Source organism: Panulirus ornatus, chromosome 45 (genome assembly GCF_036320965.1).
Source record: "Panulirus ornatus isolate Po-2019 chromosome 45, ASM3632096v1, whole genome shotgun sequence".
Classification (NCBI taxonomy): Eukaryota; Metazoa; Arthropoda; class Malacostraca; order Decapoda; family Palinuridae; genus Panulirus; species Panulirus ornatus.
Genome location: NC_092268.1, coordinates 2,407,882 through 2,434,232, shown reverse-complemented (window position 1 = coordinate 2,434,232; position 26,351 = coordinate 2,407,882). Strand labels below are relative to the sequence as shown.

Below are 26,351 nucleotides of genomic sequence, written 5' to 3'. Positions count from 1 at the left end.
AGGAGGATGAGCACTCCCACGTAACTCCTTTTTCTGTTTCCCCTTTTAGAAAGTTGAAATAAAGGAGGGGAGGGTTTCTAGCTCCCCGCTCCACTTCCTTTAGTCACCTTCTATGACACGCATCAGCAAGGTTGCACAGACGAAGAGTTGCCTAACTACTCACGTATACATGTGTATGTAAACGCACATATACATTCATATGCATTTCAAAATATACATACATATACAAACACAGAGAAATACACATGTTACTTATTCATAATTGCTGCCTACAGTCCATTCCTGTCACTACCATGCCACACAGAAACAGCATCCCCCTTCCCTTCTCCAGTGAGGGTGCCAGGAAAAAAGACAAAAAGTCACATTCGTTCACACTCAGTCTTAGCTGTCATGTGTAATGCACCAAAGCACAGTCCCTTTCCACATCCAGGCCCCACAGACCTTTCCATGATTTACCCCAGACACTTTACATGCCCTGGTTCAATTACTGACAGCATGTTGACCCCAGTACACCACATCATTCCAATTTACTTTATTCCTTGCATGCCTTTTACCCAAACTGTATGCTCGGGCCTGATCACTCAAAATCTTTTTCAGTCCATCCTTGCACCTCCAATTTGGTCTCCTGCTTCTTGTTCCCTGCACCTCTGACACATGAATCCTCTTTGTCGATCTTTTGTTGCTCATTCTCTCCATGTGTCCAAACCATTTCAACACACCTCTTCTGCTCTCTCAACCCACACTCTTTTTATTACTACACATCTCTCTTACCCTTTCATTTACTTACTCGATCAAACCACCTCACATCACATATTGTCTTTGACATTTCATTTCCAACACATCTACCTCCTTCGCACAACCCTATCTATAGCCATGCCTCGCAACCACATAACATTGTTGGGACTACTCTTCATTCCAACATACCCATTTTTGCTCTGAGATATCGTTCTCACCTCCACAACCACAAACACACACACACACACACACACATCACACACATATTATTATTTGGATATATTTTGTCACTGTTTCCTACATTAGTGAGGTAGCACAAGGTAACAGACAAAAGAATGGCCCAACCCACCCACATACACATGTATATACGTAAACATCCACAACGGACATATACATACCTATACATTTCAACGTGTACATACATATACATACACAGACATGTACATGCCTTCAATCCATTTCCACTGCCACCCTGCCACAACGAAGGCCACATTCGTTCACACTCAGTCTGGCTGTCACGTGTTAATGTACCATAAACCACAGCTCCCTTTCCACATCAGGCCCTACTCACACAACCTTATTATAGCCCAAGCCTTGCAACATATAACGTTGTTGGAGCCACTATTTCCTTCAAACATTCCCATCTTTGCTCTCCAAGATAACTTTCTCACCTTTCACACATTCTTCAATGCTCCCAGAACCTTTGTCCCCTCCCCACCTGTGACTCACTTCTGCTTACATGGTTCCATCTGCTGCTAAATCCACTTCCAGATATCTAAAAACACTTCACTTCCTCTGTTTTTTTTCCTGCAGCTTACCTCCCAATTAACTTGTCCCCCAACCTACCTTGCTCTTATTCACATTTACTCTCAACTTTCTTCTTTCACACACTTTACCAAACTCAGTCACCAACTTCAGCAGTTTCTCACCTGAATCTGAGATGAAAGCAAAACCTCGGGAAAAGGGGTGCAGAGATGGAGTGTGGCAGTGAGATATGGTGGCTAGTAGCAAGCCTGTTTGCAGATAATACTGAGTTGTTTGCGAAGAGTGAAGAGGAGTTGCAGAAGTTGTGTGTTTTATGATGTGTGTAAGGATAGGCAATTAAAGGTAATGCAAGTAAAAGTAAAGTAATGATGTTTGAAAGGAAACAGAGTGAAAGTACAGATTTTGTGGGCTAAATTATGCTTTGGATATGGGGGAAAGAGACTGGAAGAGAGAATTTAAGTATTAGGAGCCATCTTGGGTAAGTGTGGTGATATGGAAGGAGAGACAAAGGGAGAAAGCAGTTCAGGGTACAGAGTCATTGAGACCCTTAATAGAAGATGAAGGGTAAGAGGTATAAGTATGGAAGTGAGGAGAGGATTAAGGGACAGTATATGTTTCCCAACCCTGACCTATGCAACTGAAACGTTGGCATGGAATGTGTCACAGAGGTCAAGAATTCAGGCCATGGAAATGAATCATTTGAGAAGAGCTTGTGATGTGACTAGATGGAATGAAGAAAATGAAAGGGTGTATAGGGAATGATTATGGAGTTGTAGAATGGGTGAAACATAATACTTTAAGGTGGTTTGGGCATGTGGAAAAATGGAAGACTGGAAGTTTACAAGGAAAGTGCACTGTATATAGTACAATTAAAGGGGTTGGTGTGTGACATGGAGAAATGGGTGGAGGAATACTGGTGGAGAGAAATAGTGGAAGACTGCGTGGAATGGTGCATGCAAGGGAGGGATGTAAGGATGGGAGTTCCAGGAGGGATTGGTGTCAGGTATATCCAGTTGGCCAAGAGTTTCCAGTCTTCTTGGGGGCCAGTAGGTGAGGGGTCCAGTTGAGGAGGAGGCCTTCAGTAGAGCAGTGTTGATGATGGCAACCATCTGAGGAAGAAGGTTCAGGTGTACGCCAAGGACATAAGTCCATCTTACCAGGACTTCATAAAGGAGGAATCAGGGGCATTCCTTATGGTTACACCCCTGGTATCATATGAATACTTTGCTATATTTATCCCCACCAGAAATCTCAACACCAGTAGCAGCAGCTGGATGGGCATGAGTGAAAGGAGACGAGAGCAGAGCAAAGTGTGTGGAAGAAGATATTAATTTACTTCTTTACATCAACAGATTGAACAACAACAGCAGCAGAAGCAGTAAGAGGAAGAGGTGGAAGGTTTGGGGCAAGAAGGGAGCAAGAGGGTGGGTGAAGGGGACATGATTTTATGTATGTTTACAGACTGAGCAGTACCCAAACAGCAGCAGCATCATTTGCCACAGCGGGGGTAGAGAAAGGGGGGTTGGTTTTGGGTGGGTTGAGGGGAGGAGGTGGGGGAAGGAGATGGGGGGGGGTTTTTGGGTAGGAAGGGGGAGGTGGTGGGTTTTGTTGGGTGGGAGGGTTTGGTCCCAGGGTAATGGGGGGGGTTAGGGGTGAGGGGGAGAGGACTTTGGGGGGGGGGAGGGGTGGAAGGAGGGGTAGGGGAAGGTGGATGGGGGCAGGGGGAAAAGGGAGAGGTGCAGGAGGGGAGGGTATAAAACACCCTTGCTCTACCCCCCACTCCCTGCAACAACAACTGCAGCAGCAACAAAGGTTTAGGTCATTGGGGGATGAAGTAGTTGGTGGCTATGGTGGGAGTAAAGGGTAATAATAATCTTTGCTTTCAGTTGAACACTGCCACCACCCTGCAGAAGCAGCAGCCACTGGGAGAGAGAGAGAGAGAGAAACTTATCATCTTTCCTTTCAGCTTGTACCATAACAGCAGAGGTATAGTTGATCAGGAGTCCAGTAGGCCAGGGGTCCAGTTGGCCAGGGGTCCAGTTGGCCAAGGTTCCAGTTGGCCAAGGTTCCAGTTAGCCAAGGGTCCAGTTGGCCAGGGGTCCAGTTGGCAGGGGTCCAGTTGGCCATGGTTCCGTTGGCCAAGGTTCCAGTTGGCCAAGGGTCCAGTTGGCCAAGGGTCAGTTGGCCAAGGGTCCAGTTGGCCAGGGGCCCAATGGCCATGGGTCTGGTTGGCTTAGAGTCCAGTTGACCATGGGACGACGAGGCTGCTAAGATGGTTACCAACAGCGGCGTACTCATCCACCTGACAAGCACCAAATGCAGTTAGTATAATCATTTTAAGAGTATATTTAAAATGTTACTACAAAATTATATTTTAAAACTGCTACAAGGACCTGTGTTTGGCATTAGATTTTAACTGATCAGTTCAATGTATGGACTTAAGCCCATAGTTTTACGGTGGCATCTAGTTCTCATCGATTGCCCTTAAATACTGACGCGTAGCATCTATCATCATTTGCTCCATTCTCATTAAACAAAGTGGGTATCAAGTGCTTTTAGTTTTTACATCTTTTGAAGGATTTGAATTTACAGAGCTAGCATTCCTGCTACTAATCCTGAGGCTGGCAAAGGGCAGGGACGTCCCGCCCAGTTCCCTGAGGTAGAAATTTTCACCCAGCTTCCCAAAAAGAAGGCTCAAATATCATAAAATTTCCCCATCCTCTGAAACATGACAAGGCTTCTCTTTCCTATATCATTACAATTTAGAGTACAAATACCACCGACACAAGTACACTTTTAACAGAATGCATTTGGAATTCACATTATTATTAACTTCTTATTCTGTTAGACATTCCCCTGTAATTCTTACATTCAAACTCCATCCCCTTTTCCTTATACAAACGATCTTATTCTGTACTGCTCTTGTCAAATTATCAGGCTTTTTGACCATTTATACCATGCCTTTCCTGACCCACTTTCCCCAAACAATTTCACTGCTATTCTTCACCTTGCTTACCAATTTTCTAGAGGTCAGGGATCCCAAAGGTTGGTGGTCCAGGAGAAAGGTCAAGAAAGGATGGAGGAAAGGAGTGGAGGGTGGAAGAAATTCATATCACATCTGAGGGAAATGGCAAAAATATACACTTTGTTACCAAGAGTGTAACTAGACGAGCAGCTCCATACTCACCATTTTTTAGTCCATGGTGAAATCATGGCCAACATTCCTTGCAGTATCTTGACTGTATAATTTGCAGCACTCTGAGACATTCTTCTATGAACGTTTTCCTTCTCATTTCATTTCCTTCTTGTAGAAAAGATTGCCTGCAACACAAAAATTTTTCCATTTTGAAATATATTATCAAATTTATGAAGCAAGTGGATAAAATTCGGCAAATAACTACAACTACTTTTATGAAAATGCACCCCCTATGTTTACCTTAGGAGGTTTACATACTAATGCAGCCTATCATGAATTATCTTACTTATATATTAAGATGGGCCAACTCGTATCCTGTATGTTACGTTAGGATTTACAATACTAATAAGACTATCATAGAAATTATCCAGTTTTTATATTTAAAATGACCAACTCCTTTTTCTATTGTTACCTTAGAATTTACAATAGAAGTGATCCTATTTATATATCAAAATGACCTACTCTATCCTGTATGCTACCTTAGGATTTACAACAGTATAATTGTGTTTATTACATTCTATTATCATGTTTTCTATAATCAATCAGCTGTTTTGGTCACATCCAAAAGAATATAAGTGACCTGTTTATGGAGAATGGCAACCCATGTCAGTTCATCTCTCTATCTCTTCCAGAATATTATGCCTCTGGGAGATGTACAACCTGTACAAAAACATACTGGCAGCTGTAAAAAGCACCATTTGTCATGACAGACTAGAAACAACTGGAGAAAATGACAAGCTCATGTTGTGATGATTTGAAGCAAGATCAAGTGGTGGTGCAAACGGCAGTAACTCATACATTCCCAACAAAATAAACCTAACAGTTGACAATGAAAGATCTCTGAAGACTATAAACAAAAATGTATTACCCTCTATTATAGAAGGTTTTAAAGAAGAAACCCGATGAGGAGAAAGCTGCGTGTACTTGTAACCTTTGGTGGAGCTATTTATAAGAGAAGTGTAATTCATTATGTTCCCAGCACAAGTAGATAGATAACCAGCCTAAACAAGTCGCTAAAAAATGTACTTGCCAAATTTGATGGCAAATTTTACCAGCAACGAAGAATGAACTGGCAGACAAATAAATTTCGAAAGTGTGGGAAACAGACAGGAGAATTGCAAGATTCACTATCACCAGATTCGGGAATCCATCCAAGGAATGTTAGATGAAAGATTAGTACTTGGACACTCAGTATGACTTACTCTGTGAGAAATTCTTTAAAGAGGATGAAATCTGTATGGCACATAAGCAGCAGATGGCAGTATATCATGGTGTATGACAGACGCTGTTAACAAGGTGACCTATAGAAACCATGAAGGAAGACCAAATGAAATGAAACATTAAACATGAGGACCATGCCTTGGTCACACACGCCAATGAAGGAATGCAAATTCTTTAGCAACAGCATATTTGGGAAGACAGAAGAATGCCCGGCATATAGCAAGACTGTAGCATATGCATGGAGAAGAATCACTTTGCAATTACACGCAGATCAAACCAGGCAAGGGTTTTCGAAAGTATGGTCAGTGGTATTCAAGAGTATCCTGATAGAAAAGCCAACCCCAATTTCCTGTGTGTTACAAGCTTTCGACATGATTGCAACAATGAGGCCATTATGGCATCCACGAAGGACGACCCCAATGTCGTGTATTTTATGAAGCTTTCAACACGACTCAGCAATGAAGCCATCATGACATCAATGGATGGTAAGCAATAAAGTGAAATTTCAGGTTGACTGTGGGACAAGCATGAATGTTATTCCTCAACTAATGATACCTGACAGGACAGTTAAAGCCCCGTAATATAGTTTGTATATGTGGAATTCTATTAGAGATAGGTTGTCTCACTTGAAAAGAAAAATAGAAGAATCAGGAATTTGAAAGGTGCATGGTGCTACAGTAAGACAGCTAAAGATCTTGACCCTATTGGAAGGAAACATGTTAACGATCAAAGCAAATACTCTTTGAGACAAGACCTGTCATAAAGAAACAGCGAATCAGAGGTTGGACAAGTTCATACGAGATGATAAATTCAGGGACTATATGATGCAATAAACAGGTTTTAAGAGACTAGTGAATGAGACTTGGACAATGAAGAAAGACCACAAAACAGTATAACAGATGTACAAATTGAAAGAGGGTTAGATACAAAACTCAGGTTTGGAGGACAATGTGAATACAGATGTGTGTGCCAAGTGTGTGTAGAACTAGGATAAGGATGAATAGGTCATAGAGATGTTTTAGTGCAGCAGGTGGACTTACTTAGTGTAAGACTATAGAGATGTGCTGCCAGTTAGAAGGTTAGCGTCAGGAAAAGACAAAGAATGACCCATCCATTCATATACACATTATATACGTAAATGCACATACACATGCATATCAGCATATACACATATACAAGTACATTTTCACACTTGCTTGCCTTCATCCATTCCAGGCGCCCCACCCCACAGGAAACAGCATTGCTTCCCCATGTCAGCACGGTAGTGCCAGGAAAACAGACAAAAAAGGCCACATTCATTCACACACTCAGTCTCTAGTTGTCATGTGTAATGCACCAAAACACAGCTCCCTATCCGCATCCAGGCCCCTACAGACCATTCCGTGGATTACCCCAGACGTTTCACTTGTCCTGGTTCAGTTACACTGATAGCACGTTGACCTGGTTACTGCATCATTCCATTCATGCTACTCTTTGCATGCCTCTCACCCTCCTGTAAGTTCAGGCCCCAATTGCTCAAACTCTTTTTCACTCCATCCTCCCACCTCCAGTTTGGTCTCCCACTTCTTGTTGCCCTCCACTCTGATACATATATCCTCTTTCTCAGCTTTTCCTTACTCATTTCTCATGTATCCAAAGCATTTCAACATGCTTTCATCTGCTCTTTCTCAACTACACTATTTATTACCACACCATCTCTTACCCTTTCATTACTTACCCAGTCAAACCACCTCACACCACATACTGTCCTCAAACATTTCCAAGACTTCTGCAGTCTCTCATCAAATCAGCCCCAGTGCTGTATCATCAGTGAACAAAAACCGACTCACTTCCCAGGTCCTCTCATCCCAACAGATTGCATACTTGCCCCTCTTTGCAAAACTCCTGCATTTACCACCCTAACCACCCCATCCATAAACAAATTAAAACAACCATGGGGACATCACACACCCCTGCTGCAGACTGACCTTCACTGGGAACCAATCACTCTCTCTCCCAACTCATACATATGCCTTACACCATTGATAAAAACTTTTCACTGCTTCTCGCAGCCTTTCTCCCACACCATGTACTCTTAAGATCTTCCAAAAGCATTTCTATCAACCCTATCATATGCCTTCTCAAGATCCATAAATGCTACATACAGATCCATTTGTTTTTCTAAGTATTTCTGACACACATTCTTCAAAGCAAACACCTGATCCACACGTCCTCTGCCACTTCTGAAACCTTACAGCTCAGCCCCAATCTGATGCTATGTACATGTCTTCACCCTCTCAATCAATGCCCTCCCATACAATTTAATATCCCTTTGCCTTTGTACAGTGGCAATATACATGCATTCTGCCAATCCTCAGCCACTTCACCATGATTCACATACATTACCAATCAACAACACAGTCACCCCATTTCTTAATAAATTCAACTGCAGTACCCTCCAAACCTGCCACCTTTTGGTTTTCATCTTCCACAAGGCTTTCACCACCTCTCTTAACCAAACTATTCACCCTGACCCTCTCACTTCACACACCACATAACAATACATTATTTATTTGTACCATAAAAGATCAGTTTATATTATAGGGCTATTGTATTTTTTGGTAAAAGAATATTTTCTAAATTGATGTACAAATATACAGTACAATAGTAATTCTTTAAAATGAGAAGGGACAGTATTTATGCTTATTACAGTGTATCATAGCATATTTTTTTTTATTAACAAGCAGCTTCTTTGTTGATAGCACAAGAATGTAAGTGACCTTTTTTCGAGAATGTACCAAGCAAGGTGATATTGGTCGTAAGCCTCTATAAGAAGCGCTCGCTAATATTGAATAGTGGTGGCCTTCCACCGAGCAGCTCCTTGTACCTATGGACACAGAAACAGCCTCCTGGACCTCTGCTGACCTGGATTCCAGGTGACCTAGACTTTCCACCCAACCTCTGGGATCCTGGACTCTGAGCTAGGTCAGTGACGTGGCCACCTTGGTTGTGTCCTGGACCCTGGGTTGCTATATTCTTGGTCGTGGACCCCCCTAGTCTTACCTGATGTATCAGATTAATTTCCTGATGAAGTGCCTGACAACCCTGGTATACACCAACACTGTCTAATTCTACAGTAAAATTTCATTCAGTATCATCAAAAAATTTTACAATGATAATTGTAAAAATTTATTTTTTTATGTTACTGAATGGAAATTTTACTGTAAAATTAGATACAGAGTTGGTGTATACCAGGGTTGTCAGGCACTTCTTCAGGAAATTAATCTGATACATCAGTAAGACTTAGGGGGTCCAGGACCAAGAATATAGCAACTCAGAGGTCCAGGACACAACCAAGGTGGCCATGTCCATGACCTAGCTCAGAGTCCAGGATCCCAGAGGTTGGATGAAAAGTCCAGGTCACCAGAGGCACAGGAAGCTGCTCAGGTGGAAGGCCAACACTGGTGTAAATCATCCACTTGACTACGACAAATTGCTGGAAATGTTTTATCAGTGGAAATGGTGTGCAGTTTTTTGTGTGCTGAAAAAGGACTGGTTATTGGGAATGTCTAGTTTAGAAAGAGGGATATACACAAGTTGTACATATGTGATTAGGAAAGATGGTCAGGAATGACTGGATTATGCAGGGGGAAGGGTGTGATGTCCCCATGGGTGTTTATATATGAGTTGGTGTGACAAGAATATGTAAGAATCTAAGAGAGAAGGGCGAATATGAAGTCTGTAGGGGATGAGAGGACATGAAAAGTCAGTCAGTTATTGTTTGTTATGATACAGCATTGTTAGATTTGAGCGGTACAGAATTTTGTGACCGAGTTTAGAAGAGTATTTGATTAGATGGAGGCTAAGAGTTAAGGGCGATCACACCATAAGGGTCATCTCTATGGTTTTCATATGTAAATTATTATTGGGTTGACATCAATCACAGTAGGCTATGGTCAAATGCACCATGTTGGCTGTTGTACCAACTATATAAAAAATTGTTAAAAACAATTAGTAACACATTTTGAGGTATTTAATAATAAAATCCAATGATAAAAGTTTAAATAGAACTCATTATAAGAAAATACATGGTGCATTCTACGTCACCCATCAAAAGACGTACGAGCGCATCGGATTCAATGGGATCCGAGCCAAAGTAAAGAGATCCAATGTTGTTACATGGGATCGGATGCTGTTTCTTATACTTACATTATTTATACGAGTCAAACAGGTTCAGGATCTGATCACTTGTGAGGTGGAGGAGAACCTGTCAAGACGTGGACCTCCTCCTCCTCGTTGTAGTAGAAGTCGTGCTCGAGCCCACAAGCAGCCGGCGGTTCAAGGAGTCACAGTGACCTGCGGGGAGGGAAAACAACGAGGTTTTCAATTCTTCGTGAACCAGATTGACGTAAGTGATGTGTGTTGTCATGTCAATAATCTCGAGTATATACGAGGATGTTAAGGGGTTTGTGAGGGATCAGGTTGGGATCCAGCTTGGGGTCGACTCCTTGGTGTGGCTGGCTGGCCGCCTCATCATCATCCTGGAACCGAGATGATGATCATGTGTTGACATTTGTGTTGTGTGTAGCAATATATAAAAACTAAGGCAACAACAACACTGCGGCAACACTCAACTTGACCCAGTGTGAAAACACAGCAATAATCACATGATTTACATTAACATTTGAACGTTAAAATGACGACATGGTAATTAAACACATTAACCTTAGATATTAACGTTAAAATGACGACATGGTAATTAAACACATTAACCTTAGATATTAACGTTTAAAATGACATGGTAATTAAACACATTAACCCTTGGATATTAACGTTAAAATGACGACATGGTAATTAAACACATAACCTTAGATATTAACGTTAAAATGACATGGTAATTAAACACATTAACCTTAGATATTAACTTGTTCATCATTAACCTTTCATGGCTGTGTTAACGTAAGTACAATTATTGCTCTCAGCCACTGGCTTTTTTCCCTCATCACCGCACTTTTATATCATTGCATTTTGCTTGGTAATTCTGGTCATTAGGTCATTATCGACGGCAAGATGAAGATAGGAAAGGATTGGGTGTTTTTATTTTGTAATAGTAATAACTTTAAATAATATGACATTTTGGCCGTGGTCGGAAAACAAGATGGCGTCCGGCCATCAAGCCTTATCTTAGCTTTAGTGGTCGAAATGACCCTTTTTTATCATCGTTAGGATAACAACTGTCTTGAGCCATGGCCGAACATGAGGTGTAGTGTGAATATCAAGTGGAAAATAAACTTGGCGCTTCGTTTTAGCAGCGACCAACAACAACGTCCAACGAAACTACCAAACGATCATTACGATGGTTCACACATACACACAGGCCTCTCCAATTCTCAAACTTGATTTAAATGAAATCATACTCATAACCGGGATTCACATATGTATGTATATATATATAAATATTATATATATATATTATATATTATATATATATATTATACACGTGTGTGTGTGTGCCACTTCCCGCATGGGTTAACAGAAGGACCGTAGGTCAAGCCAGCCATATCTTGCAAATTACCGTAAAAATGACACTTTATGACACTCCACTTTGCCCCTTATGCATAACATTACAACTGGTCAACAAATTTCTCGAACAATTTGCATATTAACTAACCTTAAAATAAGGGTTTGATGGAGGGTGTGTCAGGCGTAGGTCCTCCCCGTCAGCGGCTCTACCTGCAAATGGCCATCTTGGCTCATGGAATTTTACCGTCCCTGGAAACTCTGGCACGACCTGGCCACGGCGTCAAATGCTAGCTGGGTTAACTCAAACATCACGAGGAAATACAGGAATTATCTGTTTTCTAACTCCTGATGGTGTTGAGAGTCCTTAATTAGATGCCAGGCTTGGAATTAAGATGGTTTCAATGTCTTTGATTTGGGTTTTATAACTGTAAATGATATCAATGACGATTTTAAAGAAGTGTTGTGATAGTACCATATCCAAAACATAGGTGGCAGTTTTAGTACCATATCCAAAACATAGATGGGAGTGTTTCATACTTTCTCTTCTTACTTGTTGTGAACCAGTGAGTTCGAACCCGTCTCATAAAGTATGGAAATAACGTACAGAACTTGGATTTTTTATACCAGAAATTACGTTTTAAAGAGGAAGGTAACTCATAGTACAATTCTGAAGCTTTTATAGTTATTTTTAAGACGTCTTTTGTAGTACAGCAGTGGAAAATACGGGACTCGCCTGAACGAAGCTGTTCCGATTCAACTGACTCAATGAGGCTTCGAAACACAGCCAAAACGCAGTTAGGTACATCAGTCCAAACTCCCCTTAAGAAAGTTTCTTTGAGAAATGATGACCAGAAATCAGGGTGAGCCACTAAAAGTTAAAAAGTTTGGGACTGATGTATACTAGTTATGGAGGGCTATTTCCGTGGACATATCTTTATTTTGGGGGAGGTGGTTGCAGAAGGGAGTCATAGGGCGTCATAGATAGATAGATAGATAGATAGATAGATAGATAGATAGTGGCTTTGAAAATGATTTACTTTGACACTTTTTCTTGCAAGAAGGAAAACGAATCATAAGATCACTAAAAAGAAAACTTAACTTTCAATCATTAACTCATTTGTGGTGGTTGGAATTATTTTTCTTTTAGATAATTAATGTATTTAGGTAGCTCTGGTTGTTATTTGTGAGTTTATTGATAATTGTATTGTGAAGTGTGTTGAACTTAGGTTGTACACTTCTGGGCCTTATGTGCCGAAACCCTTGATTTAGTGCATGATCTAGCTGCTGACCTAGGCCCTTAGAACTGGGTTCAGCCTCAGTTGGGGTCAGACACCAGAGGGGTTGGATGGTTTGTAACTGTCTGTCCACTCACCTTATATAGGCTTTTGTAAACTACTTATAAAATGATCAAAACAAAATGCTTTTTGTTTATATTTTTTTGTTACAGATCATTAAATTTAATGGCTCTTTTAAAGTTATTTAAGTGTGGGGTCTTAGATCTTTTAGATAATCAGTTTTAAGCGTTTCTTTTCTAGTTTTTTCTGATTTTTGATAATTGATTTTAGTCAGATAGACAAGATAATGGCTTTTATCAGGGGTCTTATTTCTATTTAAAAGAAACATACACTTCCGTAAACAAATATTTATTGCATTACATTACATCAGTGACATAGGAAGATGGTGAAAAGGACATGTTTGCAACCTTGCTCACTAGTCCAAGTTGCTAAAACAATGGAGATACAAAGGTTTGAATAATTGTCGATCTTTGTTTATAGCGTATACTTTATTATTTTAAGTATGAATACATACATGTATACATTACCTATATTACATATACACTCACATTATTATAATCGCTGTTTACCTTGTCAGCGAGGAAGTGCCAGGAAACAGACGAAGAAAAGGCTCATCATCTTATACAGATATATACATTGAAATGTATATGTATGTATATGTGGTGCATTTATGTGTTTTGTGGGTGGGTTGGATTTTCTCGTCTGTTTCCTTACGCTACCTTGCTAATGCAGGAGATGGCGATTAAGTATAATAAACATGTTTGTATTTTGCATAATACATATCAAAGTTTTTACTTTTTTTTCAGATTCCTGGTTGATGCTCAGGGATGGAGAAGCCTCAAAAGCAGTTAAGAATTTGCTTAGTGAGGCAAACATGGCTGGGACGTCAAGGAACACTTGTTCAGCTGAAACTTTTAGGCCCCGTTGTTTCTGGGGGTGTGTCGAGAGGATGGATGTCAGAAGATACCAGCTTGACTGTGCGGGAAGACAGGTGGTCACAGATTGAGGAATAGATCAGAGATGTAGCGGGAAATAGAAAGTACTACAGCAAGGAACATGGCTTGTATCATGCCGGAACTGGGGTGATGCTGATGACCTTACGTTATATTGCAACTGGAAAAGATACGTTGTGGCCAACACAATTTTACTGTAAGTAGGGTTATTGCACAGACAGATGGTAGACAAAACTTTAATTTATGCAGATTAGGGTCTTCCCTGGTGGTGTGGGTGCGGGTAGATCTTATTGGTGATAGTAATTACTATTGCAAGTGTTGGCTTTTGATGCTTTACCTAAGACCTGAAGATGGTCTCAGACAGCTTGTAATGGGTAACGTTAAACGTTTTCTTGCATGTTTACTGTGAAAAAAATGTCAATATTGTTTACATATCTAATAGGCTGTAGAAGAAACAGTTTTCATGTCTTTTAAGTGTTTCCACAATGTGTGCAAAAGATTTCTAGATTATGAGAAAACAAGCTAGATGATTATTAGCCTGGGACTAACGTCCAAACTCAGATTTGTACATAATAAGATTCATGTATTACAGGACACAAGAAGAAAACTAGTTGTACTGTGGAAAGGGGGATTGGACAGCTGAAACGAAGGTGGCACGTTTTGCATGGAGAAGTGACTCGGGGTCAAGACAGAACAAATCTATCATATAATCATGGGTTTTGTTGGTTCTCCAAAATATATGCAAAGAAGGGTGAATTTACACCTTCGAGATGAAAGCAACCTCGACATTTTTCTTGGATATAATTTGGATGCTAGCAGCACACTCAAATCACTTATACCCAGGAGATGCACCTTAGGTTTGTGTTGCAGAGACTACTTTGTAATTTACACTTCATGGCAGAACAGCGATTCAGTATCATGCACACTTTTTCAAACTGAAAACTTAGTGGAGAATGGAATTGTTGGCAGATAAAAGATGTTTTGGAAGGAGGTACATAAAGTGTACAAGAGAAACAAAATGAGAACATCAGTGAAGGGGGCTAAATGGGGAGGTAACAAGTAGTGGAAGTGAGGAGATAAGAGTGAGTATTTTGAAGGTTTGCTGAATGTGTTTGTGATTTGAGTTTGGGAGATAAAGGTGCTTTGCAAGATGGTGTGCGAAGAGATGAGGGTCAGGGAGAATGGTTTGGTGAATAGAGAAGAGGTAGTTAAAGCTTTGTAGGAGTTGAAAGTCAGCAATTCGGTGGGATTGGTTGGTATTTGCAGTGGCATTTATTGAAAAAGGGGGTGACTGTGTTGTTGACTGGTTGGTAAGGATATTCAATGTATGTATGGTGAAAACCCTGCGGATTGGAGAATGCAAAGCATAGTGCCTTATACAAAGGCAATAAAGGCGAGTGTTCAAGTTACAGAGGGATAAGTTTGTCGAGTATTCCTGGGAAATTATATGGGAGGGTATTGATTTAGAGGGTAAAGGAATGTACGGAGCATCAGATTTCAGAAGTGGTAGAGGATGTGTGGATAGGTGTTTGCTTTGAAGAATGTATATGAGAAATACTTAGAAAAGCAGACGGGATTTGTATGTAGCATTTATGGATCTGGGAAAAAGGCATATGATAAGAGTTGATAGAGATACTCTGTAGAAGGTATTAAGAATATATGGTGTGGGAGGCAAGTTGTTAGAAGCAATGAAAAGTTTTTCATTCAAGGATATAAGGCATGTGTAATAGTAGGAGGAAAGTGATTGGTTCCCAGTGAATGTAGGTTTGCGGCAGGGGTGTGGTGATGTCTCATGGTTGTTTAATTTGTTTATGGATGGGTTGTTAGGGAGGAGAATGGAAGAGTTTTGGAGTGGGGCAATTATGCAGTCTGTTGTGGATGAGAGGGCTTGGGAAGCAAGTCAGTTGTCGTTTGCTGTGATACAAGGTGGTTGCTGATTCGGGTGAGAAACTGTGAAGTTGGTGACTGAGCTTCCTAAAAGTGTGTGAAAGAAGAAAGCAGAGTAAATGTGAATAAAAGAAAGGTTATTGCATTCAGTAGGTTTGAGGGATTGGTGATTTTTGTTAACTATCATTTTTTTTTGGATGGGTTTTAAGGTGTCGAATTCTTTAGTAGTTATGGAGAGAATGAGCGAGGAAAAATTGGCAAAGAGGATATGTGTGTCATTGGTGGAGGGAACAAGAAGTGGCGAGACCAAATTGGAGGTGGAAGGATGAAGTGAAAAGATTTTGAGTGATTTGGGCCTGATCATACAGGAGGGTTAAAGGCGTGAAAGGGAAATAGTGAATTGGAATGACGTGGTATAACTGGGGTCGATGTGCTGTCAATGGATTGAACCAGGGCATGTGAAATGTCTGGGGTAAACCATGGAAAGTTTTGTGGGGCCTGGATGTGAAAAGGGAGCTGTGGTTTTGGTGCATTACACATGACAGCTAGAGACCAAGTGTGAACGAATGTGGCCTTTGTTGTCTTTTCCTGGCGCTACAGCATGGGGAAATTGTGGGGTGCTATTTATGTGTGGCAGGGTGCGTTGAAAATGATGAAGGCAGCAAGTATGAATTATGTACATGTGTATATATGTATATGTCTGTGTATGTATACGTTGAATGTATAGGTATGTATGTGTGCATGTGTGGGCATATATGTATGTCTGGGGTGGGTGGGTTGGGCCATTCTTTTGTCTTTTTCCTTGCGCTACCTCACTAACGGGGAGACAGCAACTAAGTATAATAAATCATTTTACGGTATAATTCCTTATTTGACAAAAGACATCACAAACTCCAAGATGTTTCATAACCTTTCATCATACCTTTGTCACAACAACCCTGTGGATTGTTTATAAAATTATTTTCACCAGGGAATCAAACATTCAGTTCTGTAATCATTTTTTTTTCCAGTAAGAAATAATAACTTGTCCACACACTTTTGATTTGGAGATAAGAGTATCAGCAAATTATAAGTGAATCTGAGATGTTTATAAGTTGTTTCAAAGAAATAATACACAAATCTTGGTTAGGAATTTTAACTGAAAGTAGATTGCACTTTTGTTTTGCAGTTCTCGAATTTTTAGGTATTTTTTTTTGATAGATTGCCCCAGTCTGTAGGTAGCCTATGCATCGATGACCTGAGGCAGGATTCATGCGAGGACTGAGGTGGAGGTATCATCATGGTGCGCAGCCTGTGGGAGAGAAAGGAATCAAGTTAATTGTAAAATGTAAGTTTAAAACTTTGCCTGTAATATGAACTAAATTGTAACCTCATTTGATTTACTAAACTTTAATACTTTTCTATAATACTATAAAAGCCCTCTTGACTTAAGCCAAGTCATATGTGAAAAAATTATAAGTACATACAAATTTCAGCGCCACAAATGGTTTACTTCTGGTGAACAAAAAAAAATATTATACAAATTGCTAACTAGTGGTATCCTCACAGGAATCATTAGTCACAGAATCGTAGCTGAAATTCCTGTGATGCTTGGGCTGTCAGCACCAAGAATACCCGCTACTGCATGTGAAGGATCAAGCAGAGGCTTATCATGTAGTGGACCACCACCTGTAAAATACATACAGCAATTAAGACAAATTCACAAGCATTGTATGGCAATAACTTAGCCTATGCAAGTCTTTCATACAACTTAGCTTATGCCTAACCTATGTCACATTGAGGACTATGAAACTTGTCTTATTTCCATTTTTGCTCCATAAAGAGCGACCTACTGGTCCTCCACTCTGGAATGTGTTATTTTGTTAGCCTCTTACAAAATGGGTATAGTTTCATAAGTTACTTATCTGTTTTAGAGAAGAGCCTTTATGAGTAGCAATCTTATTCTTTCCCGAGGATATAATGTTATGATACCCCTTCTGAACCTGTTGTTCCCCAGTTCTTGAAAAGCAGGGGAAAGCTGCATTTATCTGCTGTTTAATGCTCAAACCATGTTTCCACTTTTGTTCTGGAATTAACCCCCTCAGAGAATCCCCTGGTGACCTTCACCACTACCACCATTACCCCTACTGTGTCTCCAATGCTATCACCAACATTGTTCAGTCTCCACCCACTGAACCCTACCATCCTAAGATGGCAGAGATTTATGTGTATCAAACTTCAATAAGATCCTGGTGTCAAAATACCCCAGTGTGGCCCTAAATCTGGAGGCATATTTCCCCTTGTGGAGTGAAGCGATGGTGGAGGGTGGTCACCTTGGTGAAGGAGGGAGGGAGGGTAGCACTGGTGGAGGGTGGGGGACCTTGGTGAAGGAGGGAGGGAGGTTGGCACTGGTGGAGGGTGGAGACCTTGGTTAGAGGAGGGGGGCATTTAAAAAAAATTGGTGAAATTCGGGGGGGTGGCTTGGTATGGGCCTTTAAGCCCCTTTCCAAATTTTTGGGGGGGCCCCCGGGGTGGGAGGAAAGGGCAAGTGAGAATGCGAGGAGGTCCAGGGAAAAAGGGGTTTTGAGAAATTTTCCCAAAATTAATTTGGTTTCAGGCTTGGGATAGGTTGAGTTGTTGCGAGGGGTATTGTGGAAATGAAATGTTGACAAATTTTTTGGGCCCTTTAGGAAAATTCTAATTAAAACCTTATCCAGGGTTTAACATCTTCCCCAAATCCCCCCCCCCCCCCGTTTTGGTTGGTGCTTAAAAAAGGGGTATTACTACTTCATTTTTCTTGTTGGAAAAAAGTTTAGTTTTTCTTACTATCCTGGTTAAAAAATTTTTAAAACCCTAAGGGTTATTTAACTGGTACTTCTGTCGACTTTTTTCTATTTTTCCAGAACATTCAACTTACCTCATGATGGTGATATTCATATACATACAACTTGGCTTCGCACTGGAAACAATGGAGTAAATAAAGGCTGTTATCCACACTGAAGCACTGCTGGTCAACCACTCCATAGCAGTCAAATGTTGGAACATTTCAAAATTCTTCGTCGCTTTATTGTATGGTATACTGAAAATTGGAAATTTTTAAGTATTCACATTTTGCATGGTTTTCAACTTTCGCACACATACAGATTCCCTTACATCATTTTGTAAAATGCAAAAAACCTCTGGTCAGTAAGGATGGATGATGAATTTGGCCATCTTTTTTAATATAAAAGTCATAGGAAAAAATAAGGCAAAATTCTTCAGTAACCAATACAATACTGTCAATAGGTTTGTAAGTAGGCAACAATGTGTTTTGTAAATATCCGCAACTAAATTTTATAAATGGAATCAACATTCTTGAACAAAACTAAAGTATTTTTTGTAACAAGCTTTTTTTTTATGAACTTAATCTCTGCCCAGCTGAGAGCTTTTGAGGCCTCAAAGGCTAAGCAATTCCTACATGTCTCAAGGGAAGGTTTTCTAATCAGGAGCAAAGTCCTACACAAGATACTATATTTGCACCATGATTGCAACTTTATGTACCCTTGTTTTCCCACACATATCCACGCAAGTTTTTGCTAAACTTTAGTAAAGAAACAATGTACAATCACAGCATAAATTGCTTTTACCCTGGGTGCAGTTGATATCAAATTGAATTCAACCTCTGCTCTCCTCTCAGTAGGGTTAAGTGGTCATTCATTATGGCAAGAGACTGGTATAGTGTCACTGATGGCTCCACAGATTCCCATACGAGGAAAGCAATACGAGACTAGTTGCAAAGGCTTTCTTCAGGATTTTTCTCCAGTTTGTCATATTGACACCTTAGAATTAAAAGTGATTTACAGTCTGATTGTACAATTTAACTAGTATAAAGGCATACTTGTTCCAAATAAGAGGCAAGTGCAAAGAATTTAATATCCTTTGTTATAAAGTATGTTAAAATATGCTTTAGATATTCATTACCACATGAAAATAAAATGGTGACTGTGACTTCAGAATTTCATTTGTATGCCCTAACACTACTAGGAATAAAGAAAGAACTTACCAAGACTCCTGCTGTGTACTTTATATTATCTTCAAAGTGGGGATGGTCTGCAACCTTAAGCTGAGCTAATGTAAAGAAACTTTCCTTGACTGGAAGGCTGGATGTCATGAACATCCCAGAGGTGGTGTGGTCTGCCACATATTCTGCCACTACAGTAAACTGTGAAGAAGAGTATGCATACATGACATACACAATATGAAAAAAATATATATCGTTTATGTACACAATTTCTCCACACTCTGAGGCAGCATCAGGAGCAGAGGAAAAATGGCCCCATTTGCTCACATACACTAACTCTCATGCATAATGCACAGAAACTACATGTCCTTATTCACAGTTTCTCCTAACAGCTTCACATGCCCTGATCCAGCCTGTTGACTGCATGTCCATCTCTTACATCTCACTCCATCCTTCCAACTTGTCCTTGTTCTTCCTCCCTCCATTTCCATATATGTACATATATGAATATGTACATATATGTACGTCTGTGTATGTATATGTTGAAATGTACATGTATGTATATGTGCGTGTATGGGCATTCATGTATTCATGTATTATATGGGTGGGTTGGACTTCCTCGTCTGTTTCCTTGCACTACCTCGCTAATGCGGGAGACAGCAACAAAGTATGATTAAAAAAAATAAATATTTCATATATTTATTAAACTTTGTCGCTGTCTCCCGCGTTAGCGAGGTAGCACAAGGAAACGGACAAAAGAATGGCCCAACCCACCCACATACACATGCATATACATAAATGCCCACACACGCACGTATACATACCTATACATTTCAACGTATATAAACATATACATACATACACATGTACATACTCATACTTTCTGCCTTCATCCATTGCCACTGCCACCCCACCACACATGAAACAACACCTTCCAACGCACATGCGCGAGGTAGCGCTAGGAAAAGGCAACAAAGGCCACATTCGTTCACACTCGGTCTGCTAGCTGTCATGTGTAATGCACCAAAACTACAGCTCCCTTTCCACATCCAAGCCCCACTAAACTTTCCATGGTTTACCCCAGACACTTCACAGGACCTGGTTCAATATATAATGCAGTGGTTTCGGTGCATTACATATGACAGCTACCTTCACCTGGCACCACCACTCCTTCTCTGTCACTTAACACACATGCCTTACTCATTTGATAGAAAATCTAAGCTAGTTTTTGTAGCTTTCCTCCAACTCCATACACAAAGCATGTCAACCACATTATATATTTTCTCCTGATCTATAAATTCCACACACAAAGTGTTTTCTTTAAGTATATCAAAGATTCTTCAAAGCAAGCACCTGATTGAAACAGCGTCTCCCACTTCTGAGGCCACTTTGTTCCTCCACATTCTGATGCTCTGTGCGTGCTACCCTATATCACAAGTCTCTTACAACTTTCCAGGTATCCTAAACAAACTTCCTCTATTCTAGTTCAAATATTCACTTTCTGTTCCCCTTGCATTTATACAATGGCACTGAACAAGCATTCCACCAGTCCTCAGGTACCTTCAATTATACATACTAACAAAAACACTTAACCTTACCGATTCTGGGAAACTGTTCCAGGCAAAGACCTCTGATGTTACAGTGTATGGGTCAAGAAAGTCTTCAAGATCATAGTCATTAGCCACCAACATGAACCAAGTGTCATCAACCTAAAATTTACATCAAATTGTAGTACCGTAATAATGAAAGATATTGTGCAAGAAAAACAATGAAAGCAGCAAATGTTCATTCTGAAATTTACATCTTTACTATTCATTTATTATTAGTAGTTGCCTTGTATGATACAGGAGAGACACTGGCAGTATTTTCAATCCTGTTTTCCCCTTACCTAGTATATTCATTACAACCAAAATCTGCTGAAAAATATTTTCCCTTTATAACACTTTTATCTCTTAAGTAGCCTAGCCATGGAAATTTTGGGTGGTCCCAAGGAATGTGGCAAGAAAAGATACATAGAAAAAGGAATATGAGCAAACTGTCTATACTTATTGCTGTACACACACTTAAATTTGGTGCACTAAGTTTCCCTATCAAGTTTGTTGAATTTTGCCAACTCTTTGTCCCTTCTCTGTCACCACCAATTGATTATTGAGAGAGAACTATTCTCAATGCTAACAGTTCAACTTTCATATTATAATTAGTGCACCAAAGATGTGCTTATTAGCCACTGAATGATGTGGGGCGTATAGCAGGGCACCCTTCTATCGGCACCTTGACTAGGTGGCAGGTCAAGGCACATGACCTCACCTAACCTACCAATTCCTGGAGAAATGAGCTTTATGGCCCAAACTATGGTTGCACATACACTTTTGCTGTCGGAAGACCTGTTAGTCTGCACTGCATATCAAATTTGCATTACATTTTCATTTAACCTATAAAGGACCCCAACCAAACTAGCATGGTTTATGTTATGATGCCATACTAGTAGGGATTACTTTTATTAACATTCACTCAGCTTTCTCCTTTCACATACTTTTCCAAACTCGTCACCAACTTCTGCAGTTTCTCACTTGAATCTGCCACCAGTACTGTATCATCATTAAACACACTCGCTTCCCAGGCCCTTTCATCCCCACAAGCTGCATACTCACCCCTCTCTCAAAGACTTGCATTTACGTCCCTTATCATCCCATCTAGACATATTGAGTGTCATCATGTGTGTACAACTATAACCAATAAAGCTTCTAGCATCAAGTAAGGTAATCCTTGCACTGACCCTATTCTACCACCTTGCCTAGGCAGCTCGCCCCCATCCCAAGCTCACCTTCATTTAACATTGATATCGCTTTTATGGTTAGAAAATAAAATATTAGGAAATAGTGGAACTTTCCTCCGGAAAAATTAAGAGGTTCCTTAACCCATTCCTATGCCCAACTAGATCAAAACAAGACCATTATGTAGCAGAAAACCTACCACTAGTTAGCAATCCAGAGATCATTCCTGCTAAGGGACTGCCACGGGTGGTGAAGACATCCACTTCCATGTAGTTTGCACGCCAACTTTCCTGTACATTCTGATCTACACCATCTAGTAGGAACTCCCGAGTTATGCTGTCTAGCGAGTGGCCATTCACCTGCAAAGTGAAATGCTTAACCAAAAGCAACCACATACTATTGATTATATTCCTTGACCACAATATGTGAGAACCATTAAACTCCATTTCCTCTACTATTACAATTATTAGCACTGAACACCACTAATCAACAGATATGCCTGCTAGTTTGTCTAAAATTATGAAGGCCAACACGACAGTTTTTGGTTACCAGTTTTTTTTTTTTTTTTTTTTTTTTATATAATTTGTCGCTGTCTCCCGCGTTTGCGAGGTAGCGCGAGGAAACAGACGAAAGAAATGGCCCAACCCCCATACACACGTACATACACACGTCCACACACGCAAATATACATACCTACACAGCTTTCCATGGTTTACCCCAGACGCTTCACATGCCTTGATTCAATCCACTGACAGCACGTCAACCCCTGTATACCACATCGCTCCAATTCACTCTATTCCTTGCCCTCCTTTCACCCTCCTGCATGTTCAGGCCCCGATCACACAAAATCTTTTTCACTCCATCTTTCCACCTCCAATTTGGTCTCCCTCTTCTCCTCGTTCCCTCCACCTCCGACACATATATCCTCTTGGTCAATCTTTCCTCACTCATTCTCTCCATGTGCCCAAACCATTTCAAAACACCCTCTTCTGCTCTCTCAACCACGCTCTTTTTATTTCCACACATCTCTCTTACCCTTACGTTACTTACTCGATCAAACCACCTCACACCACACATTGTCCTCAAACATCTCATTTCCAGCACATCCATCCTCCTGCGCACAACTCTATCCATAGCCCACGCCTCGCAACCATACAACATTGTTGGAACCACTATTCCTTCAAACATACCCATTTTTGCTTTCCGAGATAATGTTCTCGACTTCCACACATTTTTCAAGGCTCCCAAAATTTTCGCCCCCTCCCCCACCCTATGATCCACTTCCGCTTCCATGGTTCCATCCGCTGACAGATCCACTCCCAGATATCTAAAACACTTCACTTCCTCCAGTTTTTCTCCATTCAAACTCACCTCCCAATTGACTTGACCCTCAACCCTACTGTACCTAATAACCTTGCTCTTATTCACATTTACTCTTAACTTTCTTCTTCCACACACTTTACCAAACTCAGTCACCAGCTTCTGCAGTTTCTCACATGAATCAGCCACCAGCGCTGTATCATCAGCGAACAACAACTGACTCACTTCCCAAGCTCTCTCATCCCCAACAGACTTCATACTTGCCCCTCTTTCCAGGACTCTTGCATTTACCTCCCTAACAACCCCATCCATAAACAAATTAAACAAGTTATATGTATTAAATCATGAGCATACAGCCTTGGTTTGCTCACATACATCGACTTAAAGTGCAGGAATATACGAGTTAGCCAACTGTGCACCTGAACCATTCGATAAACAGGAAACCTAATATAGACATCCTATGTATATAACACATGTTTAGTAGCCAGTATAAAGCAGTATTAACCATATAAAGGACACCAGTTTCATACTGGTTTGCAATGCAAGAAGTATGCCTACTTGAATCCACATTTACAAAGTGATATCCCCTCAAATCTTTTTAACATCCCTTTCCAGAATCAGAACTTTGAAGTGTTTTATATCTCAAGTGGTATGATGCAACTCACTCACCTTATGTAAAGTCAGTTCATCAAAATGGGCATTATCAACAGTGAGGGATGCAGCATTTATAAATCCAGTGATAGCTTGCTGACCAAAGTGGTACAACACTGTAGGAAGGGCATCCTTCAGAAGCTGTACCTCTGTCTGCAAGTATCACCAAGTGGTTAATCAACCAGTATCCTGTCATAAAAGGGAATTCTCCTGTACGATCAGTAAGGTTTTGACTTTTTTGAAGTATAACCATTATTTGATTATGAGCATTATCAGACTTGCCACTCCCTCATCCCATTTTTTGTGGAAATAACCAAGAGAACATTCATTTTAAATACCTGAAGCTCGCTTACAGCTGCAACATATTCCTCCAAGGATTGATTGGCTGAGCTCCCTTCTAAGGGGTTCCTGATGTTAACAGTCTGATCAATGGTAGTTGTTCCACTCACTGTTAGTTCTGGGAAGATGACCGGCCCACTCCATACCTTTCAAAAGACCAGTTCACGCTTTTTTCATATCCAACTGCCTCTCCTACCTTACCAAGTCAGCATCATTAAAAATCAACCTCATTTACACATTTTGGTAATAGCCAAGCAACAGAATAAGTGACACTTGTAGATCCAGCAATGATGTGCAGGCTGTAAGTGTGTTTAAATAGTTATATGATAGAGGCATGAAGTTGTCTTGGGATAAGACCTGGGATGATGACTGTGAAAAAGAACTCAAAGTAACTGGAGTCTTGATATCGCAAGTGATGGACAAGTACCGAGAGTGGCAGGGAGGGTAACAATGGAAGAAGTAGAGTGAAGATTAGAGGTCAGTTGTGCAAGAAAATGAAATGTTATGATGGAGCAGAGGGCACTGAAAGAGAAGAGAGGAATGATATTGTGGTGGTATGTTGGAATTAAAGGACTCTCTAAATTGCTGGTAGTACAAGAATGAAAGTTTTATGTGCCCTAATGGCATCAGTCAGAACACACGAGTCCTTGTTCAATTGGGTGTAGCCTTAATCAAGTGAGGTCTTGAGAGGGTTTGGTCCAACTCTAGGTGGTTACCTCTCAAACAAGCAAGAGTGTAGGACACTGATATGAAGAGATTGCCAAGTGCTGACAATCGCTGTTTATTGTAATTCAACTCCAAGACAAGTGCAGATTATGGCCCAGACACATAGAGGTGAGGTCACTGACAAGCATGGGAACTAATGGGAAAGAGCCGTACAAAGCTCCACTTTTACTGAATAACAGGCCAGTGAAAAAAGAAAGTTGGGAGGATATGTTATCCAAGTCTAAATGAATAACAGGCCAGTGAAAAAAGAAAGTTGGGAGGATATTGTTATCCAAGTCTAAATGACTTTTTGAAGAATGAAAATGCAGAGGATGGACAAGACATTATATCCAAGGGCAAGGTTGTTTACAACCACAGAAGGTACTGGGAAAAAGACTTGCAATGCTCTTTTGCAATCCCATTAGGTAAAATGTCTAATGAAAAATAATTAGTTTATGGAAACAATTGTAGTGATGTGAAAGCATGGAAGAATCAAGACGCACTAAAGCACAGGTTTAAGAGAAGTGTTCTACCCCCTTTTGCTGAGGATAGTATAAACCTCCATTATATAAAAAATAGCTTTTAAAAAACCTTAACTACAAGTAGACTACTGGCATTCTGTCCGAAACATGCATCTCTCCTTGTCATATACAACACTTGACTCGCATAGATCATTATTCATAACCGATTTTCCTGTGGAGCACCATTCAATAGCCCTTTACTTTTGGCAAATTGGTGGAAGCAACAGATGGTAGCAGTATGTAGGAACATTTAGGCTGGAGCATTAGGTAATAGTAATAATAGGGAAAATTAGGTAGAAGCACTCTACGTGGCCTGTTAAGGGTGAAGCAATAGAGGCTATGAAGTGGCACTGGAGTTCCCTAGATATGGAGAGACTACTGCCATGGACACCCATTTAAGGGAGTTGCACTTTAAAGTAGCAAGAGGAAGAGGGTTTAGAAAAGTGGCTTGTTGTGCTGCAATACCTAGAGAAATTAAAAAATGGCACACACATAAGCTAAAAAAACC

The 26,351-nt window shown here is 40.4% G+C and overlaps 1 protein-coding gene and 2 long non-coding RNA genes across 21 annotated transcripts in view; 2 read left to right on the top strand and 1 right to left on the bottom strand.

Annotated features, from left to right (window-relative positions):
* Positions 1-26,351, bottom strand: part of LOC139762987 (uncharacterized) — a 492,364-nt gene that overhangs the window by 160,030 nt on the left and 305,983 nt on the right. The window lies entirely within an intron of this gene.
* Positions 1-26,351, top strand: part of LOC139762994 (uncharacterized) — an 86,211-nt gene that overhangs the window by 27,275 nt on the left and 32,585 nt on the right. The gene's annotated exons all lie outside the window — the stretch shown is intronic.
* Positions 3,472-5,376, top strand: LOC139763008 (uncharacterized). The gene is made up of 3 exons (XR_011716004.1): positions 3,472-3,565; positions 3,691-3,821; positions 5,329-5,376. It is a non-coding gene; the product is annotated as an uncharacterized lncRNA (long non-coding RNA).